Raw genomic sequence first — 16344 nt, 5'->3', positions numbered from 1 at the left:
TTTTCTAAAATTCAACCTTTGAAAACCCAATCCACAGCCGAGTTCTTGCAACTAGGCTCTGATACCACTAAATGTAACACCCCAAACCCGGCCTGGAAGTTTGGCTCGAATCTGGCGTGTCATATTGAAGTGTTTTTCAGAAACCATGTTTCCATTAAAAACCCTTCTTAATAATTAAAAACCTGTACCCTTTTTAAACCTTGTTAGAAAACCTTAGCTGAATAACATTCTTAACAACTTTGTAAAAAATCCTGGCAGTTGCGGAAGCTTAATTTAAAAACAATTGTGGTTACGTAATGTTTTGAACAACAGTAGTTGTTTTGGAAAACCGTGTTCTAATACTAGCAATTATAAGAACAATAAATAAAATTCCAAATTTGAAATCCAGGAAATTACAACGGCTTTACTACAACCCACATAAAACTATTTAAAAGCAATAATCAAAACTATAACATAAACAGTGTGTGTGGCTTCCTCTGAGCCCCTCGCAGCCTCGATCCATCTAAGGCTGGAAATTACCTGAAAGGTTAATAAACGGGGTGAGTATTAGAAAACTCAGTGTGAAATCCCCTACTATATAAAAGGAATAGTCAGTCATATAAAAGAATTAAAAGTTGGCCCCAACCCTACTTACAGTTTCAGTATCAATTGGGCCTTAGCCCATTTTAACAGACAAGATGCAGATGGGCTTTAACCCATTACAGAATAAGAAACATTATCGAACTAGAATTAGAATCGAATCGAATTAGGTGACGAATCGAATCGAATCGATGTCGAATGTAATCAAAATCGAAATTAGTATCGTAATGAATCAAAAATCGAATGTGAATGCAATCCTAACCCAATCCGACTTATAACCAACCGCTACACTCCACCGTACCAGCCCTACACTCCATGTGGGGAATAGCTCAACCCACCCAAATTTCTACACTCTACAGCTGCGGCATTGTTTGCTCGGTTATCGATATTGTGACGAGTCACGGATATAGATATTGTGGCAAAGCCACGAACAAATATTTGTGGCATAGCCACGAAAGCGAATAATGTGGCAAAGCCACTTAGCGAATCGTGGCACAAAGCCATCGATAACTACATTATGTTAGGCACATAGCCATCAACTAAAGTAACATAACCGGCACACAGCCATAGGTAAATGTGATCGACACAGAGTCGTCAATAACCATATATTGGCACATAGCCTTAGGCAAATCGTTTGGCACACACCATAATCGGGTTGGCACAGAGCCATATGTAGGTTGACACAAAGCCATAATCGAAGGCTTTAAGCCATCGGTAGTGTATCATGTTAGGCACATAGCCATCGGTGACGGTAATATAGTCGACACATAGCCTCGGTAAATATGATCGGCACTCGACCATTGATCGGTCCACGATCGTCTTGGGCGACCGTGCGACCTTATCAAATCGATCGAATATCTGGCTCTTAAGCCTTGGTGGATCCATAGTCGTCAAGCAACCATGCGATCCTAACAGATCGAGATCTTCCTCCGTACCAAATCCCAACCCATGCAACATGTCATGTATGCAGAATGTCATGCCCATATTTGAATCAAACAATCACAGTCAAGTCATTCATATACCAACATATATTCACAATCAAATTCGTCAACCACACAGTCCGAGTTAGTCACTTGGCCACAAGGGCAAAACAGTCATTTAACACATTAGGGCCAAAATGGTAATTTTACCCCACAAGGTATCTCGATAATTTCACCCTACAGGGGTATTTTAGTAATTCTACCCTACAGGGGTATTTCGGTAATTCTACCCTACAAGGGTATTGCGATAATTCTACCCTACAGGGGTATTTCGGTAATTCTACCCTACAGGGGTATTTCGGTAATTCTACCCTACAGGGGTATTGCGATAATTCTACCCTCCAGGGGTATTTCGATAATTCTACCCTCTAGGGGTATTTCGATAATTCTACCCTACAGGGGTATTCCGGTAATTCTACCCTACAAAGGTATTTCGGTAATTCTACCCTACGGGGGTATTACGATAATTCTACCGTACAGGGGTATTTCGGTAATTCTACCATACAGGGGTATTTCGGTAATTCTACCTTACAGGGGTATTCTGGTATTTCTACCCTACAGGGGTATTGCGATAATTTTACAAACCAGGGGTATTTTGGTGATTTTATAAACCAAGGGTATTTTGGTGATTTTATAAACCAAGGGTATTTTAGTAATTTTACAAACCTGGGGTATTTTGGTAATTTGGTAAACTAAAGTATTCTAAACAGGGGATAACAATACGAATGGCCCTAAAGCCTATTCTCTACCAAATGGGCCCACGCTCATGTGGCCCTTTTATCCCAAATCTAGCCACAGATATGAGATTCACCTAGCCTAGTCCAATATTTACTACACAATCAAACAACTTATCCAATTGGGCCCGTAGGCCCATTGGGTCCACATGGCCCCTTTCGGCTCATCGCGGCCCGAAGTAGCCATCCTACAGCTAGAGTAATGAGAAATACACACCTGATTGGAGACTGGAGTTAATCCACGATCCAAACACTCTTAGCCGACGCCCAACCCAAATGAGCACGCCATAAAGCGAAAGGGATCAGCCAAGAAAGGTACCTTTACTCTCCTCATGGTTCTCTTTATTTAAAGCCAACTTCGCATCCATTCTTATGTCAGCTTCCCGATGTGGGATCCCTCCATCATCAGAGTTTAAATTCAACACCAACTCTTGCCGCCCCCTGTTAGCAAAATAAATGCTCTTTGCTTGCCATGGGATTCGAACCCTGGACCTCCTTGCCACCTCTATGACGCAACCTTCCTGCCTCTTATGTGGCGCTACTTTGCCACTAGACCACAAGGCTTTTGTGGCACAATTTCCCCAACAATATTCTTAAGGCCTACCTACTACACCTGGGTTTGATTCACCTTAAACCAAAATTTTGCTAGAGTCCGATTTGAACCGGGACTTCTCCAACACTTCTCAGCACACTTAACCACTAAAACAAGCCTTCATTAACGAAATTTACACGCACAACAAAATATTATAAGCTACCTTCAACCGCTCCCATGCTCAAGGCCCAAAACTTCTAGGCCCAAATTCAGGGTGTTACATTGGTTTTCCCAATTGGTACAGTTTATTGATTAAATGTTCCCCTGTTTTGCAGTTCAGCGGTCCTGACCTCTCTTCACTAAAAATCAATTATTTCATTATACAGAATTCAGATAACATTTCCATTTGTTTCTAATGAAAATAGGCTCACTAAAGAATCTATACATATAAACTATGACTTATAATTATTTTTGTACAATTTCTAATGATTTTCCAAAGTTGGAACAGGAGATCACAAAGTCATTCTGATCCAGTCTTACAAAAATTTAAATATCTCAGAATATAAACTTCCTTTGCTTGCTTTGTTTCTTTCTTATGAAAATAGACTCAATAAGCTTTAATTTTATTTCTCATTCACCATTTAATTACATTTCAACAATTTTTAGTAATTTTTCAAATCCACATCACTGTTTCTATTTCCTAACTGTTCTATGGCCATCTCTTACTCCTCCATAATTTCTTTGCATCAAACCTCATTTAGGCATACGAAATACCAAAACATGTTCTTATTTAGCTAATAATAAGCTAATCATTATCAAGTATTCACATGTCATTCTTCAATCATATCATAAGTACATACACACAAAATAGCCAAGTCCCTATACATGCCATAACTTAAAGTATTTCTAGTCACAAAATACCAAGATAGTTCATTGATAGTGTGAGGCGATCTCCAACATCCTTACGATTTTCTGAGTTAGCTTTGCGATACTATAAAAAAGAGGGAAAAGAAAGGGAGTAACCATAAAGCTTAGTAAGTTTGCATGGAAATAAATAACAACATTCTAGATGAATTATCAAGATAAGCTGAACTTTTTGAACATGGACTTATCTTACCTTCCCTTTGGTACACTCTTTGAATTTTCCGCTGAACCATTAGGAATACTAAGGATTCACGGGTACCTTTCCTTTTTAAACTTACCATTGCCATGTCTTGACATACTCTTACGTGGTATCCTTGCCTTATGAACTCACCATTGCCATGCCTTGGCATGGTCTTACATGGGATCTTTGCCTTATAATAGTTTATCAATGTCATGTCTTGACATGGTCTTACATGATTTCCTTGCCTTGTAAAACTTACCAATTTCATGCCTTGGCATGGTCTTACTTGGTATCCTTAAACCCTAATGTCATAACATTTGTATCCTACACATTTCTAAGGTTCAACCGGGACTTTTAAGTATCATTTCTCCATCAATTCTTACTTGAATCATCAAGGAATAAATTTACAAAATAAATATATAGATGCTGAAAAATAACATCATTAATTATAAATAATAAAACATTGCATTTATTTACTGCAAACTTACCTCGATACAAAATACGATAAAATATTTTGATTTAGTCCTCAACCTTTTTCTTTCCTCGGCCTAACCTTGAATTTTGTTCTTTTTGATCTATAATAGCAAATTTAACTTATTTAATATTCACATTTATAAAAACAGTCCTTAACTCTAACTTTGGAAAAATTATGATTTTGCCCTTAAACTTTTGCATATTTACACTTTTGCCCCAAGGCTCGGAAATGAAACTTTATCCCTAATTCGTATGTTTTATGACATGCTGATCATTTATTTACCTACGGCAACATCAAATTCCCACTCTAACATGTACTTATGACCATTAGGTATTTTTACCGATTATGTCGTTTTACTTGTTTTCGCTTAAAATCGCTTAGCTCAAGTCTTCTACCATAAAACATCATAATATACACATTTCACTTATGGGTATTTTTCCAAATATGAATCTTAGGTTAAATTATTGCTAGAATAAGCTAAATCAAGTTACCAGGACTTCAAAAATGTAAAGAACATTAAAAACGAGGCTTGGAATCACTTACTATGAAGCTTGGAAGCTTGACAAAACCCTAGCTATGAAAAACCCTTGAAATTTCGGCCTAATGAAGAAGATGGGCACATTTTTCCATCTTTTTCCCTTTTTTAATCTTTTAATTACCAAATGACTAAAATACCATTCATTAAAACTTTAGTTATTTTTATCTATGTATGTCCATTTTTGTCCACGAAAACCTAATGGTCTAATTCCATTTAAGGACCTCTACTTCAATTATACTATTCAATTTAATCCTTTAGCATCTAAAACTCATATTTATCAACTTTTGCAATTAAGCCCTAGTAGGTAAATTAAGCATGCTATCTATAAAATTTTCCATCGATACTCTAACACATGCATCTAATCACTCGGTAAATTATAAAAATTAATTGGAATAAACTTTTCTATCTCGAATTCATGGTTTCGCAACCACTGTTTAGACTCTATTTTGGGATGTTACATTGTGTGGTTGTCCCATTATCTTTTCTAGAATAATGGATTGAAATGTCAGTCATCCTAATATATAAGTTAGGTTGTATTTCCTTTATAAAAAGAAGACTTTTCTTGCATTAAATTCCTCAATCAAGCATAAAGCCAAATATGTAACCAACTCATTCATGACAACATTAAGCAATTAACCCAAAGCAACACACTTCCAAGCTATCAACCAATAGACCATTTCCAATACACACTTATTTAATTACATACCATTAAAGAGCATCAAGATACAAAATGTCCAAAACTAGAATATCACAACTTAGGTACATACCAAAACCAAACAAAAAGACTATTCACCACATTTGAGTTTGAGATTATCATTGGATGCTAAATTGGTGATAGAACTACTAGGTATCCAACTTGCACACGAGAAAAACAAACATACACTGAGTATAACTCAGTGGTATTTCTATATTCAATATTAAGTTATAATATAAATTATGTAATGCATGACTTAACAATAAGATCCAATGCAAATTAATATTGGAAAGTAGGGGTGAGCGTTCGGTCGAATTGAATCAAATCCAATGAAAAAATTTAGAGTTAATTGAGTTGACGAATCATATTTTATCATCCTAACTCGATTTGAAATTTTCTCGAATTGAGTCGAGTGAGATGGAATTCGATTCCATTCAAATCGAATCGAATATATTTTTTCGAGTTAAATTAAAAAAATTTAGGTCATTGTAATCACTGTCACCCATCGTAATCAAATTTGTTATTAACTTTCATCGCCTTATAATTTATTTGTTAATCTTTTATATATGGGTTAACTTCTTTGCTTGCTTAGTTTCTTCAATTATCTTTTTATTTTTGTCACTATGTATTTTAAAATAAAAAATATATTAAATGTAAAAATGTAATTTTTTAATAAAATTATCTTAAAGATAAAATGTGAAATTGACACTAGTATAAAATTTTAACACGAATATTTTATGGCGTCATCAATAATTCAATTTTAGCAAAAACTTATAAAGATTCAATATGATAAAACAATTCAATAATATAAATAGTACAAAATGTGAAATTTAATTTAATAATATAAGTAGTAGATATAAATAAAATTATTATTATTTAGGTTTAGAATTTTTTTGGATGATTTTAATTTTTTTATTTGGGGTAAATGGTGAGAAGTAAAAGTTTAGGGGGAAAATAAAATTTTTTGGAGGTGAGGGAGTAAAAGTTTTTTGGTGGTTGGTAGGGGGGAATAAATGGGAGGAGTAAAGGGAGTAAAAGTTTTGTGATGTAAGTGAAAAGGTTTAGGAGTTTAGGGTAATAATGTAAATTATTATAGTTTGATATTCAGTTTATTCGAATTATTTGAGTTATTCGAATTCCAAAACCAAACTCGATTCGAATTAGAAATTTGAAAAAAAATGAGTTGACTCGAATAATTCGAATAATTTGATTCGTTTAACTCGAAATTCGAATTTTTTTAAATTTTTTTAAGTCAAATCAAATTTTGCTCACCCTAAAAGCTACATATCATACATATCATAATGCACCAATTAATATTACAATTCAATTTACTATAATAATTCTATCTAACATAATTGTAACACATATACATTTCTCCTTATAACAATCAAAATAATTTTATCACATCAATATTATATACATATTTTCGGGCTTAAGTCCAAGATCCTCTATTCAATTTCATTTATAATCAATGTCCCAAATCCATATCATTATTTCATCCATTATACTTATATACATATATGCAATTATATTTATATATATATCACATCTCAAAACAGATTCAATTTCATATTTGTATTATTATACGATATTTCCAAAATTATTTGCTTTAATCCTCATCGCAAGTAATAAATTTGAATCAGATCAATTCAGCATTTTTTATCATTTTTAGCTTACCTTATGATCTTCCCATGTAATATAGTTCATAAATGCAACAAGTGAAGTTGTTCGGGTTATAAAAACACAAATCCTAAACTTCGAGCTATTTGTTGATGATCTTGTCTTTTCCTTTCTTTCTTGGGGATTTCGGGTCGACATTAGCTACGTATTAAAACAAATATAATAAATTAACACTACAAATCTCAATTCGAATTCAATTGTTAAATTATACAACTTTTGCATATTATTCAATTTAGTTCCCAAAATCGGGACTATATAAAGCCAATTTAATCCCAAAACCTAATGTCGAAATTTCTAGACTCCTTATAGGACTTCCTATTTCTCAATTACACCCCAAATTTTGAATTTTGCACAATTTAGTTATTATTGTACAAAATTATCAATTGACTTTACAAAATAGCCCTATTTCACATCTAACATTAAGATCTATCAAAATAACACCTTAAACATCAAACATTCAATTAAGGTAACATGCTCAAATTTTAAAAATAACAAAAATTACAACATGAGTTAGCTAACTTGTAATACTGGGATTCCAAAAATATATAAATTACACTTTTAACTCTTCTACGGTTTAGTCCTTACACTCTATTTTAATCACTAATTAAACGAAATTACTTAACCGAAATTCAATTTCTTGTAATATAATTCGTAAATACTTAATAAAAAATATTTACAGGTTCAGTTTATGAAAATGGGGTCCCGAAACCTTACTTTCTAAAACCACTAACTTTAGAAACGATACACTTGTACTTTATCTACTTTCCAAATAACCAAATTTATTAGACTAAGTTTCTGTTTAATATTTTAATACCCTCATAAATATTGATAACTAATATTTACTAAATTTATCATCGGGAGAAAAAAATCTGAAACCACCGTTTTCTGCACCATTGACTTTCAGGTCGTTACAGGATTGTAATACTTGAAACACACCTTACCCGAGTTCGATGCCAGAACAGGATACGAGGTGTTTCTAGACTTAAATACATACAAATGTACATTTACTAGTCATGAATTTCGCTCCAATTTAAAACTTTTAACAATACCCTAATGTCCCTACTATGGACTTACGAGGCCCTGAACACACTTTGGAGTTTATTGGGGACAAATCTGTGCTCTCTAGAAAACTTTGTAAAATTTTAAGTAAACAGGGACACACATCCGTGTGGAAGGGTAACATGCCCGTGTGTCTTCTGAACATGGCCATGTTGAAGGCCCGTGTGGCTCACACGGCTTGAACTTTTCGGAACACGCCCATGTCCTTAGCCCGTGCAAATTTATTTTTCTATTCGAACCTACAGGGGTTTTCACATAGCTTGGCACACCCGTATCTCCCACATGGCCATGACACGGCCGTGTCTCAACCCTATGCAAAAACCTTGACATTTTGTTTCTAACGTCAGCAACCCCTTAAGGGTACATGGCCATGGTACACACCCGTGTACTAGCCCGTGTCCTCCACACGGTTGGGACACACAGTCGTGTCTCCACCTGTGTGGTTACTACTGGGCATTTTGTTTTGCCAGCTTTAGGTGCAGGGGACACACGGCCTTACCACACGCCTATGGGGCAAGCCATGTGTCACACACATGGTCTAGATACACGCCCGTGCGGACAAAAATAAGGCTATTTACCAAGCCTTTTTGCCACTATTACTTGCACCAACCTACACAACATCAACCAAAACCAATCCAAGCATAACACATATAACCAAAACAACCACAACCATGAGAAATTTGCATCAAATGCATTTAATAATAATCAATATTAGCCAACATTAATGGCCTATACAAAATGAATATCACTTCTATCATATGTGCCAACACTTGTGGCTAAACTAACAAGACACTAAACAAAAGATTCAAGTCCCTATACATGCCAAAATCAAAATATTAAACTAGGTATACCAAAGCTTCAGGTGATAGTGTGATCAATACCTCTGACATCCCTTGATCCCCGATACTAGCTTGGCGGCACTATAAGAAAATGGAAAGGAGAGGGAGTGAGCATAAAGCTTAGTAAGTTGCATGTAAATATATTACAACGGCAACAGCATATTTTTAACACATAGCATATAATAAATCAACACAACATTCTTGAGTGCACAAAGGTAGATATCACCATATACTTATACATCACAAATATAAGCCAAATATTTCCAAAATCATTTTCATGGATAGAACTTACTCATGTTATTCTTACCATTAAGACATCATAACTAGACTTATATCTCATGAGTTTCAAATAGGAACCTGTACCACTCACAACATGATTATATCATTCCATATCATTGTCATAAGCTTTAAAATAACCCATGAAACAATTTGGAATACTAAAAGATATCTAACAAGCTATACACAAAAGGGTGAATTGCCAATTCCATGTTCCAAACATGGTCTTCCACTGGCTCACATGTCAAGGCCGATGCCATGTCCCAGACATGGTCTTACACTAGCTCTCGTCTCAATACCAATGCCATGCCCCAGACATGGTCTTACACTGGCTCTCATAATGTGGCCAATGCCATGTCCCAGACATGGTCTTACATTGGCTCTCATTACATTGCCGATGCCATGCTCCAAACATGGTCTTACACTGGCTCTCATATGATGGCTGATGCCATGTCCCAGACATGGTCTTACACTAGCACACATATCACCCAAATGTCATGGCATGGATATCTAATCTATTCCTAGGTTCAATCGGGAATTTACCACATTAATTTCATCATACATTATTTATAATCATATTCAACCATATTATGCAAAATCGATCATTCAACACATAATAGCGATAAATTTGTCTTACTTACGTACAACTTACCTCGGTATACAAAAAGTGGGCGGCTAGTTGGATCTAATCTACTTGCTTGGTCTTCCCCCGGTCTAGGCCCGAATTTTGTATTTCTTGATCTAAAATGATAAAAATTCACTAATTTAATCATCATATCAATTAATGCATTTCATAATTCATATTTTTGCAAAATGACCATTTTGTCCCTAGACTTTCACAAAAATTACGATTTTACCCTTAGGCTCGTAAATCGATTTTTATTGAATTTCCTCATTAACCAAGCTTAGCCAAAACTACTTTAAGCCTATATCATCTCACAATTTCAATTATTTCACACATTTACCCCATAATTTATAACTTATGCAAAATGGTCCTTAGTCAGGGTTTTCATGAAAACTACTTCACAAAAGTTGTTTATGTAATAATCTAGATTCATTTTTTTCCATAAAAATTCAGCAAACAACATGAATACTCTCATGGAAAAACATTAGACTTTCAACAATTTTGCAAAATAGTCCCTTATTAGCTAGATTATGCTACAAGGGTCGCAAAAGTACAAAAATTACCAAGAAAGGCTATCAAAACCACTTACTTGCAAGAGTCAAAAGTTACTGAAAATTTCAAGCTTCTATGGCTTTTTGAAGAAAATAGGTGGAGAAGAGAAGTAATAAAAAAAAAGATGATAGTTTTTCCTTATTTTATTTTATTCTGGTCAAACTGGTCACCAAATTTCACCTAATTTTGACTTTTTGATTTTCTTTGTCCCTAGGGGTGAGCGTTTGATCGAATCGAATAAAATCGAATGAAAAAATTTTGAGTTAATCGAGTTGACGAATCATATTTTATCATCTTAATTTGATTTAAAATTTTCTCAAATCGAGTCAACTGAGATGGAATTCGAATCGAATCGAATCGAATATATTTGTTCGAGTTAAATTTTAAAAAATAATTTTCGGTCATTGTAACCACTGCCGCCTATCATAATAAAATTTGTCCACCTTAATCAAATTTTTTATTAACTTTCATCACCTTATAATTTATTTATTAACCTTTTATATACGGGTTAGCTTCTTTGCTTGCTTAGTTGTTTCAATTATCCTCGTGTTCTTGTCACTATGTATTTTGGCATTAAAAATATATTAAATGTAAAAATGTGATTTTTAATAAAATTTATTTTAAATATAAAATGTGAAATTGATACCAATATAAAATTTTAGCATGAATATTTTATGGCATAATTAATAATTCAATTTTAATATAAATATTCAATGTGACTAAACAATTCAAAAATATAAATAATATAAAATGTAAAATTTAATTTAATAATATAAATAGTATATATAAATAAAATTATTACTATTTATGTTTAGTGATATTTTGGATAATTTTGATTTTTATTTGAGAGTAAAGGGTGAGAAGTAAAAGTTTAGGAGGGAAATAAAAAGTTTTGGGGAATAAAAATTTGAGGGAAAGTAAATGGGGGAGTAAAATTTTGGAGGGAAAATATTAAAAAAAATAGGAGGGGGATAGGTTTGGGGTAGATGGGAGGTAGGATGGGAAGGGAGTAAAAGTTTTAGGGGAAAGTGGGAGTAAAAATTTTGGGGAAAAATAAAAAGTTTTGAGGTTTTTTGGGAGTAAAATTTTGAGAAAAAGTAAATGGGAGAGTTAAATTTTGGTGGGAAATGGATTTTGGGCAGATTAGGGGGTTGTGATGTGAGGGGAGTAAAAGTTTTCGGAGAAAGTGGGAAGGAGTAAAAGTTTTGAGAGAAAAGTAAAAATGTTTGAGAGTTTGGGGTAAAAATGTAAAATATTATAGTTTGATATTCGAATTATTCGAATTCAAAAACTCAACTCGATTTGAACTCGAAATTCGAAAAAATTCAAGTTGACTCGAATAACTTGATTCGTTTAACTCGAAATTCGAGTTTTTTTTCAATTTTTTCGAGTCGAATCGAATTTTGCTCATCCCTATTTGTCCCTATGGCCGACCATGCCATTATTAAAGGCCTATTTGCTCTTTAAAGACCCTTAATTTTGGTTCTCTAGCTATTTGACACCATTAGCTAATGAGATAAAACTTTGGTCCCTTATGCGATTTAGTCTTTTTTCGCAATTAAGCATGCAATTGCTAAAATTATTTCTCCAAAATTTTCATGCACTCATATAAATATGCTATAACATATAAAATAATATTAAAAATAATTTATCCGACCTTAGGTTAGTGGTTCCGAAACCACTGTTCCGACTAGGCCCAAAATCAGGCTGTTACAATTCTCCCCCTTAGGGATTTTCGTCCCTGAAAATCTTACCATTAAAAAAGTTGGGGTATTGGTCTATCATGGTCTCCTCAGGCTCCCATGTGGCCTCTTCTATCCCATGTCTATACCATAATACCTTTACAAGTGTTATACTCTTATTCCTCAATTGTTTAACCTCCCAAGCTAAAATCTTAACCGGCTCTTCGCCGTAGGTCATGTCTGATCGAATCTCAACCTCTGTTGGCGAAAGAACATGCAAAGGGTTAGAACAGTAATGGCGTAACATTGACACATGAAAAATATTGTGGATCTTCTCTAACTCGGATAGCAAGGCTAGTCGATAAGCTACCAGTCCAATTCTCTCTGTCACCTCATAATGTCCAATAAAACGTGGACTTAATTTTCCTTTCTTACCAAATCTGAGGACTTTCTTCCACGGGGATACTTTCAAAAACACCTTATCACCGACTTGAAACTCAATTTCCTTTCGTTTTAAATCCGTGTAGGATTTCTGTCTATCCGAAGCGGCCTTCAAATAATCACAAATTACCTTAACTTTCTCTTCGGTCTCTTTCACTAAATCGACCCCGTAAATATGATTTTCTTTGAGTTCAGTCCAAAACAAGGGCGTTCGGCACTTAAGCCCATACAAAGCCTCATAAGGCGTCATTCTCAAGCTCAACTGATAGCTATTATTGTAGGCAAACTTTACCAGCAATAAATACTTTTCCCAACTACCTTGGAATTCAAGGACGCAACACTGCAACAAATCTTCAAGAATCTGAATTACTCTTTCCGACTGACCGTCAGTGTAACACCCCGAACCCGAGACCGTCGCCGGAGTCGAACACGAGGTGTTAACAGACTTCAAGGCACTTATTAGAAATTTCCCAGACTGGCTGCCAATCTGCATACGGGTCGCATTAAAAATCATATCTTGAGTTCTGAAACTCAAAATCCAGATCCATAAATTTTCCCCGAAACTAGACTCATATATGCATCTACAAATTTTTTTCTAGAATTTTTGGTCAGGCCAATTAGTACAGTTTATTAGTTGAAGTCCCCCATGTTACAGGGATCGACTACACTGACCTTTGCGCATTACAACTTGGATATCTCCCTGTACAGGGCTTCAATACTGATGCTGTTTGTTTCTATAGAAACTAGACTCGAAAAGGAATCTGTAAATATATGGCATGGATTCTAATTATCTCTGGTAAATTCATGATGAATTCCCAAAGTCAGGACAGGGACTCCAGTAACCGTTCTGGCCCTGTCCCGCGAGAACTTAAATATCTCTTAACATACAGCTCATATGGTTGCTTCGTTTCTTCTATATGAAAATAGACTCATCGGGCTTCGATTCCATAATTCATTCATTATTTAATTCCATTTCCCCTATTTTTAGTGATTTTTCAATCTCACATCACTGCTGCTGCCAGCACACATTACTAAAGCAACTATGCCTATTTCATGATTTCCTTTGATCTAACTAGTGATTCATCATACATGTCACAAATTATGATCATGACTAGCCATACCAAAGGCTAATCATTGTCAAACATCTCCCTACAACACTATTGGCATATCATGAATTTTAACACCAAAATAATCAACCATGGCATATGGCATAAAAATCGAATTACCAAGACTTGCAACTTAACATTAGAGAACTAAATCCAACCGAACATTTATGCCATTTTCGCATGGCTAAAAGTTTACATACCAAAGTTCAACAAAGCATATTAGCCTATACATGCCAAAATGTTCTCCTAGACCGACTACAAAAAAAGATACCAAAAGTTGCTAGCCGGTGTGATGACTTCGATGACGATCACGAGCACGCAAAAGGACGAGTCCAAGAAACCTAAAATAGGCGACAAGCAAACACCGAGTGAGTATATAACTCAGTAAGCCATAAGCATTATATTGCCGTTCAGTAATAATATATCATAAGAGAAAATAATTAATGCGGGATTAAAATCCTCCATCCACACCCAAACTGTGCTATAATTCCTTAGGCATTTCGGTTTGATCTCATACCAAGCCCTACTTTGATATTTCATACATTACACCATATGACATTGTATGCATTTATCTTCAAGTATAATCACCACATAGGTCAAGACTTACCAAGCTAAATTCCAAATATAAATAAAATGTCTATTCCTCATGAGCTCAAGGTGTTTACTCGTCTGCTTGTCCATGATTGACTCGGTAAGGCCGCACACGTAGAGCATGTATGTTCATTTGAGGATGTGTAATAAGCCCGCACACTTAGTGCTTAATAGTCGAACTCGCACACTTAGTGCTATATAATCAAACTTGCACACTTAGTGCCAATTTGTGATCATAAATGTTTACACCCGCACACTTAGTGCCGAAACCAATAACTCAATACATCTCACCTCTTTTCTTTCCATTCAATACTTTCATCACCACATACATACATGTATATATATATATATATATATTTATCATTCCATTCAGCATCATTACTTGGACATTACGACCATTTAAATTAGTACAAAATAAGTGCTTAATGACTTACCTTATATTGGATGAAATGATTCCCAATCGACTACTCGATTATCTTTGCTTTGCCTTTGCTTGATTCTCCATCTTTGATGTCTTGATCTAAAATGAATACATTTAGTAGTTTAATCTTCTTGCTGGATTTTTATGTGTATAATTTAATGGTTTTCACCCCATTTCACAACTATCCTTGTTCAAAATATCAAAACCTCAACCAATATTCGATTAATGCTTCAAGGTCGAATGTATTGTCACCATTAAGTTAATCTAGTCTCAAGTATTTTTAATCCTAATATACAACATCATGAATCAACTCAACCTTATAAGCCAATATTACTCCTACAATCGATTGTAAAGAGTTAACAAAGAAAATATATTTTCACAAACATATACACCCATATGGCCGATTATACCAAATCAAGTTTAACCTTACTTATCTCAAAATTTTCATTCCATACTATCATCCCCATGACATAGCAAAGTTTTGAACCATGGACTAATTAGAACTAAAACTAGCAACTAAAAACATGCATGAATCTCATGGCACAACATCAAACATACCTTAATCTAGATACAAGGATAGCCAACCTCTTCCTAATCCTCTTCCAAACCAACCATGAGCAAGAACCCTTTCTTCTCCCTTGGGATTTTCGGCCAAAGGATGAAAAAAAATGAACAATTTTTTTGTTTTCTTTCTCACCTTCACGGCAATGGGGAGGGGGAGAAGCCTTCACACACATTTTTTTCTCATTTTTTATTGCTCATGCACCTTATTTTATTTATTCCAACATAAAACACTCACCCAACATGTTTCATGACATGTTTTGCCCATGATTCCTTGTCATGGCGGCCACTAGCACTTGGGGGAATTTGACATGCAAGTCCTCCTTTTGACTACATGTACTATTAGGTCCTTATAAATTAGCCTATCATTTTTCAAAAGTGTCATACAAGTCCTACTAACTGAATTCACATGCAATCGACTAAACCAAGCTTGAAATTTTCACACATTCATAAATACATATTCTAGACAATAAATATTACGTTCAAACATTTCGGTGACTCGGTTTAGCGGTCCCAAACCACTTCCGACTAGGGTCAATTTTGGGTCACAACAACTCTCCCCACTTAAGAAATTTTCGTCCCGAAAATCTTACCGTAAATAGGTTTGGGTAACGCTCTTTCATAGAGTTCTCGGGTTCCCAAGTAGCTTCTTCCATCCGTGTTTGAGCCATAACACTTTTACTAACGGAACCCTTTTGTTTCGCAACTCCTTCACTTCACGAGCTAGGATACGAATCGGTTCTTCTTCATAACTCATATCGGCTTGAATTTCAATCTCGGAGGGGTTTATTACATGCGAAGGATCGGATCGGTAACGTTGAAGCATCGAAACATGGAAAACGTTGTGGATCCTTTCGAGTTCAGGGGGTAAAAG

At 34.9% G+C, this 16344-nt stretch overlaps 1 long non-coding RNA gene across 1 annotated transcript; it reads right to left on the bottom strand.

Annotated features, from left to right (window-relative positions):
• Positions 1–272: 272 nt before the first annotated feature.
• LOC128294045 (uncharacterized) lies at positions 273–2613 on the bottom strand. Its single transcript, XR_008284221.1, has 2 exons — positions 2511–2613; positions 273–519 (listed from the first exon to the last, which is right to left on the bottom strand). It is a non-coding gene; the product is annotated as an uncharacterized LOC128294045 (long non-coding RNA).
• Between the last annotated feature and the right edge of the window lie 13731 nt (positions 2614–16344).

Source organism: Gossypium arboreum, chromosome 6 (assembly GCF_025698485.1).
Source record: "Gossypium arboreum isolate Shixiya-1 chromosome 6, ASM2569848v2, whole genome shotgun sequence".
In the NCBI taxonomy this organism is placed as follows: Eukaryota; Viridiplantae; Streptophyta; class Magnoliopsida; order Malvales; family Malvaceae; genus Gossypium; species Gossypium arboreum.
The sequence above is the reverse complement of the archived record's forward strand: the minus strand, read 5'-3'. Positions and strand labels throughout refer to the sequence as shown.